The sequence below is a fragment of the Rhinolophus hipposideros genome, assembly GCF_964194185.1.
Source record: "Rhinolophus hipposideros genome assembly, chromosome: 8".
NCBI lineage: Eukaryota > Metazoa > Chordata > Mammalia > Chiroptera > Rhinolophidae > Rhinolophus > Rhinolophus hipposideros.
In genome coordinates, this window is record NC_138054.1 from 63,612,075 (window position 1) to 63,631,531 (window position 19,457).

The 19,457-nt window shown below is 36.6% G+C and overlaps 1 protein-coding gene across 2 annotated transcripts in view; it reads left to right on the forward strand.

The window, feature by feature from the left end:
- TESK2 (testis associated actin remodelling kinase 2) overlaps nt 1–19,457 on the forward strand; it is a 113,306-nt gene that overhangs the window by 29,248 nt on the left and 64,601 nt on the right. The gene's annotated exons all lie outside the window — the stretch shown is intronic.

Genomic DNA, 19,457 nt, shown 5'->3' on the forward strand with positions numbered 1-19,457 from the left:
TTAGTTGCTTTGGAAGGAACTTGGACTCCGTTAGATTGTGCAGCCCATTTCTTAAATTAACCTACCTGGTAATTTTCTTGGTTAAAGTTGGGCTATGGTTATGGATTTTACATTTCTTAGGACACCCCCAAAAACATTAAATTGTTATTGGGTGTGGTATATTTTAGGTTGCAATTAATTTATTCTACAGATTAGCATGGTATAAGTAGAAAGTTTTGAACATAAAATTCCATTTCAATGCCTATATAATTATTGATTATGAGGATAGATTATTAATTATTGATCATAAGGAAAGAAAAAGAGAGAGACAGAGAAGCTGGTACTTTTATATTCTGGAAAAGTTATGTGTAGAAGAAAATCTAAATTCGTTAGCTGTGAAGCATAATTCTATTTTTCCATACTGCGTATTTGGGAATATATATGATTGCTTAGAAACTGATTTATTAAAAAACAAAAACAGGGGCAGCCGGATGGCTCAGTTGGTTAGAGCGTGAGCTCTAAGCAACAGGGTTGTGGGTTCGATTCCCACATGGGCCAGTGAGCTGCACCCTCCACAACTAGGTTGAAGGACAACAACTTGGAGCTGATGGGCTCTGGGGAAACACACTGTTCTCCAATATTCCCCAACAAAATTTAAAAAAACACACACACAAAAACAAACCAACAAAGAGACCTTCTCTTTTAGGTGTAGTCAGCTACTGTATTTCACAAAAATATGTTTGTTTTTAAGATTAATGATGAGATTAGCGAATTTGCTCTGTTAACAAATAATTAAGACTGATGGAGTAGGGCAATGGTTCTCAATCAGGGGCAGTTTTTCCCCCTGGCAATGTCTGGAGATATTTTTGGTTATTACAACCAGGTAGAAGGGTGCTAGTGGCATCTAGTGGGTAGAGGCCAGGGATGCTGCTAAACATCCTGCAATGCACGTGACAGCCCCACACAACTAAGAGTTATCTGGCCCCAAATGTCAGTGTTACTATAAATTCCTGGCCTTAAAGCATTAAAAAAGTTGAACGTATTTTATAACCTGTATTACTGAATTAGGAAGAAAACATACTTTTAGAAACAAAATGGGTTGGATTTACATTTAAAACTGTTTGTGAGCTTCAAATTATTTTGATTGCTAATCTTTTTCATTTTTTAAAAACCGTAAAACAGAAACTAAGGTAATTTCATTGTTTCTAGGAAAATGATTTAGAATATTTTGGATGTTAGTGAAATCTATTTAGGGAAGAACTGCGGTACGTGTAAGTGGAGGTGGCATGATTGTGTGTACATTTGTAGAGTAAGGAAAAACCGTAAAATCAAATGGTACAATGGCCCCAGCCTTTCACCCTCTGGGAAGTGGAAAATTTATTCAGCGCCAGTGTAGCAGTGGTTGTCAACCTGTTTACTGTTTCAAATTAAGAGTGCTTCTTCATATGGGATACAGTAGAAGGCTCTTACTTTTTAATACTGGTGCTTGTTTTGTTTAGGAATATAATTGGAAGGAGACTTTCTAGGAAGATGATTGTTTCAGTCTCTTGAGATAGCTCAACCTTTTATTATCCCATGAGATAACTCTGTATTTTAGCATGAATTGTAAAAACTACAAAACTGGAATCCCATTTCAGAACAAAGTATCAATATTATGTTCTTCTTAATCCCGTATTTCCCCAAAAATAAGACCTAGCCAGACCATCAGCTCTAATGCGTCTTTTGGAGCAAAAATTAATATAAGGGGTCCGGCCCAGTGGCTCAGGCGGTTAGAGCTCCATACTCCTAACTCCGAAGGCTGCCGATTCGATTCACACATGGGCCAGTGGGCTCTCAACCACAAGGCTGCCAGTTGGATTCCTCGAGTCCCACGAGGGATGGTGGGCTGCGCCTCCTGCAACTAGCAACTAGCAACGGCAAATGGACCTGGAGCTGAGCTGTGCCCTCCACAACTAAGACAACAACTTGAAGCTGAACGGCACCCTCCACAACTCAGATTGAAAGGACAACAACTTGACTTGGGAAAAAAGGCCTGGAAGTACACACTGTTCCCTAATAAAGTCCTGTTCCCCTTCCCCAATAAAAAAAAAAAATTAATATAAGACCCAGTCTTATTTTAATGTAAGATCTGGTATAATGTAATATAATATAATATAATATAATATAATATAATATAATATAATATAATATAATATAATATAATATAATACTGGGTATAATATAATATAATAATGTAATACCAGGTCTTATGTAATATAAGACCGGGTCTTACGTTAATTTTTGCTCCAAAAGACGCATTAGGGCCAATAGTCCGGCTAGGTCTTATTTTTGGGGAAACACGATAGTAACGACTTTATTGAAAAATAATTCACATACCGTAAAATTCTTTTAAAAATATACAATTCATAATTTTTAGTATATTTACAAGGTTGTGCGTACATCACCCTTGAATTTTAAAATATTTTTATCGTCCTAAAAAGAAACCCATTCCTCCCTTTCCCCAGCTCCACCACTAATAGTAACCACTGTTGTACTTCCTATTTCTATGGATTTGCCTATTCTGGACATTTCATATAAATGGAATTATATAATATGTGGCCTTTATGATTGACTTATTTTACTTAGCATAATGTTTTCATCATTGATCCATGTTATATCATGTATCAACGTTTCATTACTTTTTATGGCCCAATAATATTCCAATATATCGATAATACCACATTTTGTTTATACAGTCATCTGTTGATAGACATTTGGATTATTTCCATCTTTTGGCTATTGTTAATAGTGCAGCTATGAACATTCATGTACAAGTATTTATTTGAGTACCTGTTTTAAATTATTTTGAGTATATATCTAGAAGTGGAATTACTGGGTCATATAGTAATTCTATGTTTTATTTTTTGAGGTACTACCAAATTTTTCCACAGTGGCTGCATCATTTTACATGCCTACCAGCAATGTACAAGGGTTTCAATTTCTCTATAACCTCACCAACACTTGTTATTTTTTTTCTCTCTTTTGAAAATTATTATAGCTATTCTAGTGGTGAAGTATTAGCTCATTGTGGTTTTGACTGACATTTCCCTACTTAATAGTGATGTTGAGCATTTTTTCAGTTGCTTATTGGCCATTTGTATATCTTATTTTGAGATACGTTTATTCAGGTTTTTTGCCCATTTTTGAATTGGGTTGTTTTTGTTTAGTTGTAGTTCTTTATATAGTGTTCTTTGATGCACAAAAGTTCTTAATTTTGATGAAGTCCAATTTGTCTCTATTTTTGATGAAGTCCAATTTATCTATTTTTTGTATTCTTGCTTTTTTGGTGTCATATCCATGAAATTGTTGCCAAATTCAATGTCATGAATGTTCTCCGATGTTTTAAGAGTTCTGTAGTTTCCACTTGTAAGTTTTGATGCTATTGTAAGAATTGTTTCATTCTTCTTTTTTTTAGGTATTAAAAAAGGAAATTTTTATTAAAACAAAAGTGACTGCAATGAAAGGGGTTGTACAAAAAACTAAGAGAATAATCTTTGGTTTGGGAAGATTCTTATACTCATGCAATGAGGACCCTTCTTTTAAGTTTAGCAGTGGGAGTGCTGGAAGGATGAAATGGCTAAGATCAAGCTAGGAAAAGAATGCCAACATCAGTCCAAAGCCAGTTAGTGTCCTCCAAAGTGACAACAGGACATACTGCTTGGGAAAGTGCAGGCAGAACCGCAGCCTTTCTGACTCTTCGAGAACTTTATGTGCTACAATGAGAATGCCCTAGCTACCTTCGGTTGTAGGGATAGGAATTTGTTTCTAGCAATTTTGTTGCAGGGGGACTTGGTTTCTTCTTCTTCTTCTTTTTTTTTTTTCAAAGATTTTATTGGGGAAGGAGAACAGGACTTTATTGAGGGACAGCGTATACTTCCAGGCCTTTTTTTCAAGTCAAATTGTTGTCCTTTCAATCTTAGTTGTGGAGGGTGCCGTTCAGCTTCAATTGTTTGTCCTTTCAGTCTTAGTTGTGGAGGGTGCAGCTCAGCTCCAGGTCCAGTTGCCATTGCTAGTTGCAGAGGGCGCAGCCCACCATCCCCTGCGGGAGTCGAACTGCTCTACAACCAACTGAGCCATTCGGGAGCTCAGCGGCAGCTCAGCTCAAGGTGCTGTGTTCAATCTTAGTTGCAGAGGGCGGAGCCCACCATCCCTTGCAGGACTTGAGGAGGTGAACCGGCATCCTTGTGGTTGAGAGACCACTGGCCCATATGGGAATCGAACCGGCAGCCTTCGGAGTTAGGAGCACAGAGCTCTAACTGCCTGAGCCACCGGGCTGCCCGGGGAATTGGTCTCTTAATTTCATTTTCAGATTAGTTATGCTCGTGTAGAAAAATACAATTGATTTTTTTAATATGTATCTTGTATCCAGTAACCTTGCTGAATGAACTCTTATTAGTTCTAATAGTTTCTGTGGTGTGGATTTTTTCCCCCAGAATTTTCTATATGTAAGATCATGTCACCTGACCAGTATAAATCTTGATTACATAACATGTTTCCAGAAAATAAGAGCTAGCTGGACCATCAGCTCTAATGCGTCTTTTGGAGCAAAAATTATTATATTATATTATATTACCCAGTCTTATATAAGACCTGGTATATATTATATTATATTATATTATATTATATTATATTATATTATACCCGGTCTTATATTATATAAAAATAAGACTAGGTCTTATATGAATTTTGGCTCCAAAAGCAGCGTTAGAGCTGATGGTCCGGTTAGGTCTTATTTTCGGGGAGACATGGTAGATGATCTCTTGAGAAGCAACCTCCAAACACTTTTTGAGAAGATTAATGGAATTTCTTTGGAATCACAGATTTTCTTGTTAACCAATATTGTACTTCAAATGTGTCTTCCCACATCACAAGAAGTATGGATGCTTGTTTTTAAGCCCACCTGGAGCTGAGCTGCACCCTCCACAACTAAGACTGAAAGGACAAACAATTGAAGCTGAACGGCACCCTCCACAACTAAGATTGAAAGGACAACAATTTGACTTGGAAAAAAGGCCTGGAAGTATACGCTGTCCCTCAATAAAGTCCTGTTCTCCTTCCCCAATAAAATCTTTAAAAAAAAAAAAAAAGAAGAAGAAGAAACCAAGTTCCCCTGCAACAAAATTGCTAGAGACAAATTCCTATCCCTACAACCGAAGGTAGCTAGGGCATTCTCATTGTAGCACATATGTAGCACATAAAGTTCTCGAAGAGTCAGAAAGGCTGCGGTTCTGCCTGCGCTTTCCCAAGCGGTATGTCCTGTTGTCACTTTGGAGGACACTAACTGGCTTTGGACTGATGTTGGCATTCTTTGCCATGTGTCTCTCCTCCATATGGCAGCTTGTTTCTTCAAAGCCAGCAAGTGAGAGTCTCCTAGCAAGATGGGTTACAATCTTGTATAACATCATAACATTTAGGTTGAAGTTAATTCTTTTTAATGTTTTAAATTTAGATTAAAGCCACCTTTGCAATATTGCATTGGTTACAAGTGAGTCACAAGTTCTGCCCAGGCTCTAGGGGAGAGGGTCACACAATGGCATGAACGCCTGGTGGCAGGGGTCATGGGGGCTAACCTAGACTCTGTTGCCACAAACAGATTGCAAGGGGAGTACGAAAAATCCAAAATCTAATTTGGAAAGGGAGGATGGTCTTCTTGAGAGTGAAATTTAAGCTCAGACATAAAAGGTTAGTAGTAACTAGCTAAGTGAAGGAGTAGGTTGGATATGAACATTCCAAGGGGAAGGAACAGTCTACTCGCAGGCCTAGACGAGTGAAATGTGAGGTGCAGTTGAACTTCTGAAAGACGTCTAGAATGGCTAGAGCAGAGAGGGTTAAGGGGAGATTGGTAAGAGATGAGATGCTGCTGCAAAGGTAAGCAAGGATTTGTTGTTCAGGACCTCATCATGTAGAGGTCCTCAAGGATGAGGATTTTGGACTTCATCTTAGATTGCTTTTAAGCAAGGGTGTAATATGTTCTGATATGGATTATAATAAAAAGATCACTGACTACAAGTTATCAAATGAATTGGAGAGAACGAGAACGGATTAAGTTTGACAATGGTCCAGGTGAAAGATGTAATGTGTGACTTACGTGGTGGCAATGGGGTTGGAGAAGAATAAAATGATTTGAAATACTAGACATACTTTTTAATATAACAAGTAAATATGCTTGTAAAAAAATGGAGATATTTAGAAGGTATTATCTGTAGCATTTGGCGAATGGTTGGATTTGATGGTGAGAAGAAGAAGGAATCAAAGATGATTTCAAATATTAGCAGCTGGATATATGAACCCTGAAGGAGGGGCATTTTTGATTATTTCACATTTGGATTATTTCAGATTTGATTATTTCCAAGTTTGAGATGCTTATAAGACCTATACGTGGAAATGATCAGTAAGCAGTTGCTTGCTTATAAAGATACAGAGCTCAGAGGACAGGTATGGCTTGGAAATATAGATTTAAGAGCCATTAACATAGAACAATGGAAGCCATGGGTATGAATGAGATTATGTATGGCCGAATAGAATAAAAGGAGGCCTGGGACCAAGCATTCAGGAACTCTAATGTTTAAAGGTTGAGTAGAGGGAGGAAGAGCTGGCAAAGGAGCCTGAATAGGAGTAGCAAGAGAGGTAAGAGAACCAGTGTGTGTGTGTGTGTGTGTGTGTGTGTGTGTGTGTGTGTATCTGTGTTAGTCAGTGGAAGAGAGAGACTTAACAATGCCTACCTTGTAGTGTTGGAAGGATCAGCTGAAATATAGAGAGCACCTTGTAAATGCCTAGTTCAATAAGCAAATAGTAGCTTTTGTTATTTTTGATGTCATTATTTTCTGTTTCAGTTTTACACGACAGTTTAAATTTAATCTTTCGTCAGCCCACTATTTTTTTAGATGTGATTTCATTTTTGATGGTTATGTGAAATCAGATGCCTTCTTCCTTTATCATATTTTCATAACATGATTGACTATTCCCTCCTTTATGCCTCCTGTATGTCACATACAGACTTTTATCAGAACAATGATACATTTTATGGCACTTGTTTACATGTTTGCCTTTTTCTGTTATAGCACAACTCCCTGTGTTTTTCATCTCTATATCTTTAGTACCTAACACAGACTCTGCCACATAGAAGGCACTAACTAAATATTTGTTGTGTGAGAAAAAAAAACCCATATGTGTATGTTATAAGAGTACATTGACAGGCAACATAGCAGAGCGAGACTCTGGAGCTGGACTGTCTCCCTTTGAATCCTGGCTCTACCACTTACAAACTTTCTGATCTTGGGTAAGTTACTTAACTTCTGTGTCTTGGTTTCCTCATCTGCAAAATGGATATAATAATAGTACTGTCAACCATAAAACAAAATTGACTAGGGTGTTGTATGAAAAGACAGGTTATCACTCTCCTTGACAAGGATGGAAGAAGATAGGCCCTCGGGCCTAACAATATGCACATGATTAAGGCATTGCCACTTACTTCATAGCATCTAACCATCATTTTTAAAGGAAGCCATCAACAAAACAAATAGACATCTTACTGAATAGGAGATGATATTCTCATAAGAGGTTAATATCCAACATTTATTTAAAAAACTCATATAACTCAACACAAAAAAACCCCCAAATAATCCAATTAAAAATGGGCAAAGGACTTGAATAGACATTTCTCCAAAGAGGACATACAGATGGCCAGTAGACATATGAAAAGATGTTTAACATCACTAATCATCAGAGAAATGCAAATAAAACCCACAATGAGATATCACCTCATTCCTGTCAGAATGGCCATCATAAATAAATCAACAAACAATAAGTGTTGGCGAGGATGTGGAGAAAAGGGAACCCTTGTGTACTGTTGGAGGGAATGTTAATTGGTGCAGCCACCATGGAAAACAGTATGGTGGTTCCTCAAAAAATTAATGGAATTACCTTATGACCCAGCAATTTCACTCCTGGGTCTTTATCTAAAGAAATCCAAAACAGTAATTTGAAAAAATATGTGCACCCCTATGGTTTACTGCACTGCTATTCACAATAGACAAGATATGGAAACAACTGAAATGCCCATCAATAGAAATAAATGCCTATCAATAACAGAAATGGCCATCAATAAAGAAATTGTGGTACATTTATACAATGGAGTATTACTCTGCCACAAAAAGAAAGAAATCTTGCCATTTGTAACATGGGTGGTCGTAGAGGATATTATGCTAAGTGAAATAAGTCAGACAGAAAAAGACAAATACCATATGATTTCACTTATATGTGGAATCTAAAGAACAGAATAAATGAACAAACAAAACAGAAATAGACTTATATAGATACAGAGAACAAACTGATGGTTCCTAGATTGGAGGGGAGCTGGAGGGATGGGTGAGAAATGTGAAGGGATTAGGAAGTACAAATTGGTAGTTAAAAAATATTCATGAGGATGTGAAATACAGTATGGGGAGTATAATCAATAATGTAAAAACTATATATGGTATCAGATGGGTACTAGACATATCGAGGGGATCACTTCATAAATTATATAAATACCTAACCACTGCACTGTACACCTGAAACTAATATAAAATAATATTGAATGTCAACTATAATTATATATATATATACACATATACACACACACACACACACACACACACACACACACATATGTATATATATATATATGTCATAGGATGTAAAGTATAACATAGGGAATATAGTCAATGGTATTGGAATAGCTATGTACAATGTCAGATGGGTAGTAGACTTGTTGGGCTTATCACTTTGTAAGGTGTGTAAATGTCTGATCATTATGTTGTTTTGTACACCTGAAACTAATAATAAAAATTAATTAATTGGGGTGGCCAGTTAACTCAGTTGGTGAGAGCATTGTGTGGTAACACCAACATTGCTGGTTTGATCCCCGCATGGGCCACTGTGAGCTGTGCCCTCCTTAAAAAAAAAAAAATTAATTGAAAAGATTCTCCCCCCCAAAAAAAAAATTTTACCTAGATATTTTGCCACCAAAAAAGGATTTATTTGGGACAAAGAAAGGATTGCAATCTGGTACATGAGGATATGTTGAGCCATATGCATGAACTGAAACAAAGATGGAGAGTGTACTTTATAGAGGGAAAGAGGAAGTTAAGGGGAGGAGCTGTTACAATCATAGAGCTAAGTTGGAAGCATAGTTATCCTGTAGGGCTCTTGCAGTGACATAGAGTGTGATAGATCTCTCACAGACCCTACTTCTTCCCACAGGCCCTCTTGATTTTTATCCAGGTTAAGGTCTCTGTCATAAATTTTAACGGTACCTACCTTATGGGGTTATTGAGAAGATATAATGAGCTAGTATATGTAAAGTACTCAGAATAATATCTAGCACAAAATACAGCCTACATGAGGGCTAGTTATTATTTCTGCTATGTGTGCAGTTAGGATCTGTTGAGGTCTTTGTGCTAAGTACTGTGTTAAGAACTTGTATATATTATCTTTTTATATTACCACAACAGTCCTATAAGTAGTTATACTTCCATTATATAAATGAGGAAACTGAGGTTCAAAAATGTTTAGTATCTTGCCAAATATATTACAGCAAGTAAATGGTACAACTAGGACTTGAATTCCTATCCACCTAATTGATAGATAAATGGAGTAGTATATGTAATTTTGATCCAATATACAAGAAGTAGATTATTTTATTAATTTTTACATATTTGTGCTATATTTTTGGAACACACACACACACACACACACACACACACACACACTTTCTTACAGAGTTCAACCTGATTCAGTTTGTGTGGCAAATATAAAACTAGTTATATAAGATAGACGCTTAAGTTCCCACTTTCTCCTCCTGGTATTTCCTAAATATTTTCCTAAATTGACAGCACTACATCTGGAAACACCAAGCTATAAGAAACAGTACATTTATAAACTAAAAGAGCCAGATACCTGCCATCTGCTTGGTACTGAAAAATTGATTTATTCACATTCATGGTTATATGTTTATTATTTAGTACACATGAAGCTTGTCATGCAAACTCTACGTCTGTAGCAGTGTTAACAGTTGCGGTATAAGGAAAGTAAGGGGAACATTTCGGTATGTGAATGTTATTCGGTCTGGGATGTTTTATTTTTGTGCTTAGGAAGGTAAAGGTTTTGTGTTCTCTGGTAGCCTTGTCTGCTTTGAGAAGTAAGATACTGGGTGTCTCAAAATGCTGGTGTTGTAAAATGGTCTTAGTGCCCCAACTGACTGTAATTTTTCAGTCTCTCAAAAGTTCTCAAGAGAGTAAATCTTTTTAAATTGTGATTGTTGTTGCAACCTGAACCTACAAACACAAGGATTTTTCCTAAATTGTCTATGTTTTACATCAGGATTGTGTTTGTCCCTCTCTAGATGCTTTTGTAAGACCTCCCTGTATAAAGTGTTTTTATCAACACTGTATATATGTGGTCCTGTTCTAACAAGATGTAATGCCTGCATGTTTTAATAAGCACTGTGTCAGAAAAGAGTTAAGCTCTATGAATTGGAGGTAGATAAGGCATCTATTGTAAGATAACTAAGAACTGGCCAGTGAGGGTGATGTGAGGTAGTACATGTTTTATCTAAGGGTGGTTAGGAGAAAGCCTATCAGGCACTTCTGACATACCAAGGTAATTTGGGGAACAAAAGAATGAATCCGAGGAGTGATCTGAACCACCCCCAACTCCAAAACATGATCCATAAGCAAGATTGGTGTGTGTGTGTGTGTGTGTGTGTGTGCACTTGTCTGTCTTCTCATATCAAATCAGCCATTTCAGAATTAAACTGCCCCAGGTAGTCAGAGAATTGAGGTGACCTTCAATATTAAGAATGGCATTAAGGAAGAATAAAAATAGAGAAAACCCTTAATTGTACAATATTTCTCTGGCATGAAAGCAATGTTATGGAGGAATTGAGCATATTTTTATCCATCAGAAAACTGTTTTTGATGTCAAAAACAGTCAGGGAAAAGAGTATGGACAGAGAAGACTAGAGCATCAAGGATTGAACCTTGAGAAGTATCTTTATTTGGAGGGAGTGTGGAGAAGAAGTAAAAGAGACAAACAGCAGTCAGCGATAGTTTCCTAAAGATCAGGGAAGCTGCCAAATCTACCACAGACAAATTCCAAGGGGCTAACACCATATTACAGAGGTTTACAAAAGAAGGAATGAAGAGGAAAAGGAACTTCCCTCTCTACCTCCCACCCCCTTTTTAAAAGAGTTGAGTGTTGAAAAGCCTGGCAGAGAGAGGGTAATAGCAATCCGATGCTTCTTAGAGCTCTGCACCTTGGAAATGGCCTCTGTTGCATAGCCTTATTGTCTGTCAAAACTACTTCTTGCTAAATTTCCTATTGTTTTTCTTGTTGCATTTATCTGGTTTGGCATCTTCTTGGAGGTACCAGGGGTTCAGTGTTTTGGGGTTGTGTGAAATGATGTGTTTTTAAGGAGACTCTGTATTTGTATCACATACATGCTTAAGTCACACACAGAAGTGTATGATTGTAGCTTTTGGCCATATTCAGTACATATTTTAATGTTTTCTCCAGCGCTGATGTGGGAAGTTGGGCTACTAATTAGTAAAGAATTTTGCAGATGTCTCTGTGGGCTGAGCTCAGCACTAGGTGACATAAAGGGATAATTTATCAGGTAGCAAATTTTACTGTGTGCATATTGCTTTGCAGAAATATCTCCCAAGATCCTTCACCTTAATTCTTAATCCAGCTGGAAAAACAAAAACTGGAAGCACACAAGTTATATGTACAACTTGAATTCACTCAATACATGGAAGTATTTCTGTAAATAATATGATATATGCGAAGGCGTGTGAAAGATACTAGAGTATATTATTTTGCAGTGAGGAGATGAGTTAATTACTTCCCTTTTGTGATCTCATAGCACTCTGCTGATACTTCTTTCCCAGCATGTAATAAACATTAGAATTGTTTGCTATCTTAATTTATTTATTTACTATTTATTAGATATTTAATTAATGCTCATTAGATGTAAGACATTGAGCTAGATACTAGGGATAGAAAAATAAATAAATTCATGTTGTAAAAGAGCTCTTTGCTTAGAGTGGAAGACAGGAAATGTATTTAAAACACAGTATTTGCTAAAGTAGAGCCTTTAGCAATAGCCTAAAATTGCTCAATACATAGTTATTAAGTGTGTGAAAATATCCATAAAGTGCTAAGGAATATAATGCTGGGCACCAGTACAAACCTTACTTGAAAGGGTCAGAGAAGGCTTCCCAGAGGAGGTCACCCTTGAGTTTTCTTGAGGAAGAGAGCTTGTCTGGTGACAAGCAGCGAAAAAGCATTTCAAGCAGGAGGAAAAGCATGTGTGGAGGCACAGAGGAATGTGAGCATGGAATATTCTAGGATTGGGGAGAAATTGGGTTAGTTTCAAGTCTGGTGGGTACACGTAAAGGAATGGCAAGCCTGTGATGAGTCTGGGTGGGTAGGCAGCGACCAGAAAATTAAAGTTTTTTTTTTTTATCCAGTCACTGGAGCTTTGTTTCTTCATTTTATTAGTTTTTCCCCCTCCCTTAAATCAGCTTTTGGTTTCTTGAACCTCTCTATTATTTCTGTTTTCTGTTTCATTAATTTTTGCTTTTATCTTTATTATTTTACTTTCTTGTTTTCTAGCATTTTTAGTTGAACTCTAATTCATTTATTTTTCATCTTTTGCAAATTAGTTAGGATTATCTTTGGCAATATGTTACAGAAACCAGAATACAGTGGCTTATTCAAATAAGAGATTAATTTTTCTCAAGAAATTTTGAGAAATTCTTATGCTGTGCTTAAGAAGGCTGCTTAAGGAAGTCGTCAACAATCCAATCTTTTTCTACCGTCCTCTGTCTGTAATGTGTGGCTTTTGTCCTTTTGGTCACAAGATAGCTGCTTTTGATGCAAGCATTACGTCTTTGCTCCAAGTCTATAAAGAGGAGGAAGGAAAAGGACAACTTCACCAGGAAAACAGTAGCATTCTCAGACTTCCCACCTATTAATTCCTGCTTCATCTCCTTACTAGGACCATGTCACCCGGACACCCTAGTGGCAAAGAAGATTGCCAGGTGGAATGTTTTAACTGAGAACATTGCCATCTAATTGGGATTCTGTCAGTCATGCAAAGGGAAAAAAATAGATGATGGGTAAACAATTAGTATTGTCCATTATGCTTGTTTTTAGTGATCTTTTGTTGATTTCTAATTGTATTTCGTAGTGGTCTAGGAATGTGGTTTTTGAACCACATTGATTTTTTGAAATTTTTTGAGAATTCCTTTATGATGTAGTACCCATGCATTTTGGCAAATTTTTTCATGTATACTTGGAAAAAAACACAGGAAACTCATTTGTGTTAGGACAGGATTAGATCAAGTGTGTCAGTTTTATTAAAATGTGCTATATCCGTACTCATTTCTTATCTGCTTGAACTTTTAGTCTCTGCAGGGTAGGCTAAAATATCCCATGAATACTGTGGACTTGTCAAATTTACCTTGCATTTTGTCAGTTTTTGGTTGATATATTATAAGGCTATGTTGTTAGATACATATAAGACTATGATTGTTATTATCTTGACAATAATTATTACGTAGTGTGCACAGAACGCTTTTTTCCTTAGGTTGGTTATTCTCAACCTGTCTGGCCCAATGTTCTTTGCATTACCTGGGTTCAAATTCTGGTTCTGCCATTTACTAGATGGATGATCTTGAGAAAGTCATTTAATCTCTCCGTGCCTCATTTTCCATAGCTATAAAATGGGGGATAGTAATAATACCTACCTCACAGAATTAGTTTGAGGATTAAATGAGTTAATGCACGTAAAGCAGTTACACAGCAGAACCTAATATGTAGCAAGTGCTAAAAATGTGACCTATGTTATTGATATAACAATTTTTTATGATGAGAAATATTTTATATTTAAAATTAACCAGCTGAACTCAGTTTAGGTGATTCCAGTTTTGTTGGCAACATCCAAAGCATCATAGTCAGGAGCTAGTTGAACATAATGCCTTCTTCTTTGCATCAGGCCTGAGCAGGATTTGACCTTGGCCACATCAGTTTCATAGAACTTCTTCACAGCCTGTTTGCTTGTTGGCCTTGACAGCCACATTGAACACAAATGTGCTGTTGTCTTCTATCTTCTTCATGGCTGACAGAGTAGTCAGGAGGAACTTACTGATAGCATAGTGGTCAAGCTTGTTTCTCCTGGGGGCGCTCTTCTGAGGATATTCGAGCTGCCTTCAGAACCGCCGTGTCTTGGGCCATCGGAAGGGAGGTGAAGTACAGATCTTTTTTGTTGCACCTGTGGACGCCTTTCAGCACTGCTTTCTTGGCCTTGAAAGCCTTTGCTTTGGCTTCAGCTTTAGGAAGGGCAGGGGCCTCCTTTGCTTTTGGCACCATCTTTGTGAAAAGCTGTAACAATTTTTTTAAAAAAAAATGTAACTTAACTACGCTGAAATGAAGTTGATGGGTAATTTAGGTTACTGTTGCTCATAATTATAAAACATCACCATGATATCCTAACTCTATGACAAATGAAAGTAAAAGAAGATTAAATTAGTAAAAATAAAGATTTCAGCATGCAAATTTTGGGGCCTGACTATTCTAGGAGATATAATGAAATAGTCAAATGCTTTTATGCTCTTAAAAATGACTAGTTTTAGATATAAGAGAAGACAATCAGAAGCCTCTCCATGCAAGAAGAAAAATTAGAGTAGAGATATCAGTGGATATTAGAATAAAAATAACATGACAGATCAGACTTATTTGTATGTGACAAGGGAAAAAGGGAAGTAACCTCAGTTGAAACAGGGATAGCATGCCAAGACAAATTACAGATTGATGGAGAGAAAACAAGGAGGTATGATATATCATTGCCAACTTTATCTGAGTGTTTCTTTGTAAAATGTTCATTTAATCTTGAATGTTTCATTGGGGAAAAAGTTAGCAGACTAGGCACATTAATAACTTTGTTTGTGGGCAGAGCAAAAATACATTTTTTATTTACATTTGATGTTTTGAAATAAAGGCTAAATAAATCCCCATGAATATAAAAACTACAAATGGATTCTGATACATATGTGTTGAAGTGGTATTCAGATACCAGGAGCAGCATTGCCATTGGTTGTCTGATTTTCTGAAATGTCGACCAATTCTTAATGATCTGAACAAAACAAAAAAGCAATTTTTCAATTTAGAAGGTAGTAAATTCAGTAAATATTAAAACCATGCACGATTACTTTTTTTTTAATGTAAAATGGAGTCAGAATCCAAGCTGGGGTAATAATAAATATGCTCTTCATTTACCTGAATGTCTGACAAGACTTCTGAATTTCATGCAGAACAGGGAACAATGCTTCCTTGTACAGTTCTGTCCTGTACTTTGCAGAATGTCTAGCATATCAGGCTGGCAACACTCCCTCCCCCATCATTGTTTTACCCAAAATATTTCACCTGGAAACTTCAGAAACATCTCCATATTGAGGTGGTATAACCTCTGTTGAAAACCTACTGCCTTAAACTCTATTTACTTAATATTAATATTGCTATACCAGCTTACTGTATACTTTTTGTATACTCACTGTGATTTCTTGACTGGAAGTCCTAAGGCACTAATTAAGTAGTTAACTTTATGATTAATTTTTTTGTGACAGTTTATGTTATTGTACTTATTGTTATTTTTCTCCTTACTGTTTCTCTGGTTAGAGGTTTATGCTTTTCTTCACCCCTAGAAAATAAGCTTCCTGACTCAAGTTAACCATTTAAGTTCAGCAAACATTTTTTGAACAGTCAACTACTAAATGCTAGGCACTGTGCTAGAGAAGAGATTCTCAACTTGTATGTATCTGTTAAGAATACATTCTCCTACAAAGCCATAGTATCATTATTTACACCTTAGACAATTAACCTTAATTCAGTAAAATCATTTCATATCCAGTCCCTATTAAAATTTCCCTATTTGCTTCCAAAATGTTTTTTAATAGTTTTTTTGACCCAGAATCCAATCAGGGTCTTATACCTTGATTTCATTTCTGTGGTTATGTCTGTTAATCTCTTTTAATCTAGAACATTCCCACACATTTTGTTTGTTTGAAGAGTATAGTTGTCTTTTAGATGTTCTGGACATGTTTGATTGTTTTCTTATGATTAGACTCGCGTTAAACATTTCACCAAGTTGTCATCAGAAGGTTGATAATGTTGGGTGTTTCACTTTTGGTAATGTTAAATATGACCCCTTGATTAAGGTGCTAGCCACCAGATCTCTCCATTGTAAAGGGGGGTTTTCCCCATTGTGATACATGAGTAATCTTGGTAGCATATACAGATTTGAATATTGCTATTTTTACTTAAAATTACTATATGCATTTTCTATGTCATTTCAAACTCACCTGATATTCTAAACTCTTATGAGCATATTGTTTTCTAATTTTATTAAAAAACAATACCTATTTATTGAATGCTTACTGTGTCATGCACCATGTTAAGTAATTTATATACATTAATCTCTAGCTATCTATTGTTTATCTATCTCATTTATCTAATAAATAGCATTATTTTATTCTCCATAACAGTTTTGTGAGATAGAGACTGTCATTCTCTTCATTTTACAACAGAAGAGTTCAAAGAGAAGTGACGCTAATCATTTAAGTGTTAAAACTTGTATTCAGTTTGCTCATTTCCAAAACTCTTGCACTTTACCACTCTGCTGTGTTCTTCTTTAGAAAGTAGATTTGGAGATCCTGTGATATAGCATCAGATGAGTTTAAAAGTCAAGGAGAGGTAGTAATTTTCTTATCTTGGTGATTTGTTTTCTTTCATTTTTTGTCTTTTCTTTCTTTTTTCTCTTTTCTTCTCTTTTCCTTCCTGCCACCCCTTCATTCCTCCCCGTCTTCCTTCCCTCCCTCCCTTCCTTTTTGTGGTGAAATACACATAACATAAAATTTATTATGTTAACCATTTTTAAGTGTACAATTCAGTCACAGTGTTGTGCCACCAATCTCTAAAACCCTTTCACCTTGCAAAGCTGAAACTCTGTACCCATTAAACAACTCCAAATTCCTCCCCTTCCCACAGCCCCTGGCAATAACCATTCTATATTCTGGCTATATGAATTTGAATATCCTACGTACCTACCTTACATAAGTGGAATCACACAGTATTTTTCTTTATGACCGGTTATTTCACTTAGCATGTCTTAGCATGTCTATAAAGTTCATCCATATTGTAGTGTGTATCAAATTTACTTCATTTTTTAAGGCTGAATAATATTCCATTGTATGTATATACCACATTTTGTTTATCTATTTATCTGTGGATAACGCTGAGGTTGCTGCTACCTTGTGGCTGTTGTGAATAATGCTGCCGTGTACAAGTATATTTTTGACACCTGCTTTCGATTCTTTTGGGTGTATACCCAGAAGTAGAATTGCTGGGTCATATGGCTATTCTATTTTTAATTTTTTGAGGTCTTACCTTTTATTTTTTAAAGATATTTAAAGATATTGATCCTTTGGGAATCCTCTCAGTAACAATGATCTATGTTTAGAGGATAAACTTAAGTAGAAATAAACCTTCTGTTTACTCTGAAAATCAAAGTAGATTTGACAGCTGATTATTTTTGTGGTTTTGATGACTTACATACAGTTAGGCAGATTCCCCATATTTTGTGGACCTCTATATTTGATGATACTTTTTCCTTTCTTTATCACCTGTAGTCTATTCTGTACTTAAAAAAAAAAATCTATCCAAATCTATTAACCCTTTGAGATTTCACTGAAGTCCCATGAAGGTTATCCCTAAGTGCTCCTTCCATCAATATCTATATAAATAACTCTTATGCTGTATTTAATTCTCTTTCTAATGTGACTGGCCATTTAGCTTATTGTTTGTCCTTTTCTAGATGGTAAACTCCAGAAAATTTTGACCAAATTTTATACTATTAGATTGGTGCAAAAGTAATTGCTCTTTTGCACCAACCTGATACTTTCTTGTAGGGGGCGGGTGCCTATAAGGCACCATCACATAACTGAGAAGCATGAGATAGAGGAAGTTACTTGGGTCTTTAGATAACACCCACATTTCTGTAGGGGGTGTCTGGATGGCTTAAGATGCTAGCCTGGGGCAACCCTTCTTATGTTAATGCCCCTCCACCCAGCAGAAGAATGTATATAACCCCTGATTGAGCTGCAATAAAGAGAGACTTGATCAGAACTCCTGTCTTGTCTCCGGTCTTTGTGTCTCCCATTTTCCTCCCTTCTAGGTGCTTCGGGGTCCCTCGTGTAGTGTCCCGCGGGTCGGGACAACTTCTTTTTATAAAAACAGAAAAGGGGGACCTGTAGGGGGCGGGTGCCTATAAGGCACCATCACATAACTGAGAAGCATGAGATAGAGGAAGTTACTTGGGTCTTTAGATAACACCCACATTTCTGTAGGGGGTGTCTGGATGGCTTAAGATGCTAGCCTGGGGCAACCCTTCTTATGTTAATGCCCCTCCACCCAGCAGAAGAATGTATATAACCCCTGATTGAGCTGCAATAAAGAGAGACTTGATCAGAACTCCTGTCTTGTCTCCGGTCTTTGTGTCTCCCATTTTCCTCCCTTCTAGGTGCTTCGGGGTCCCTCGTGTAGTGTCCCGCGGGTCGGGACACTTTCTGTTTACATCCTCCCCTCAACCTTTGCCACTGGGGGGGAAAAAAAAGAAAGAAAAGCACTCTTTTCCCCATCCCCCCACCCCCAAAGAAATCACCTGGATAAATAAATGATTCGCTGGCCCTTAGAAATTATATTAGAAGTATCGTTTAACTGTTGTTGCTATTGTTCTCACTGTTCCCCTACCATGTGCCAGACCTCCTAGGCGCTGTAAGACAAAAATAAATACAATATATTTCCTGGTCTCAAGAACTATGTGATAAGTGGTATACTGGTGTTATGAAGGTTGTTCTGAAGTAGTGTAAAGAAGGAAACCACAAATAGTTTCCAGAGAGAGTCAAGGAAAACTTCAGTGAGGAGGGATATTTGAGTGTGGCTTGAAAGATAAGTGGAATTTGAGAGGCTAGAAGAAAGGAGAAGAAATTTTATGCAGATGAAAGCCAAAATACAATGAGTTATGAACACATGCATCCTCTTGTCCTCATGTTTAAGGAAGTGGGGTCTTTTTTTCTTCTGATTAATTTGAAACACAGATTGTTTATCCCTAAATTTCACATTGCTTTAATATCAAACTTTGTTAAAAGCAGACGTTTCGTTAAAAAGTCAGAGTGATAGGTTTCAGATGATGGAAAAAAAATGAAGAGTGACTTTCAGAATGGAGAGTTCTTATGAAAACACAGATGTCTTCTGTAAATAGAGTTGGAAAAATACTGTCAATGTGGTCTTTGTATATAAATGTCTCTTTTAAGTTATCCATGCAGGATCTGAAAAGGAAA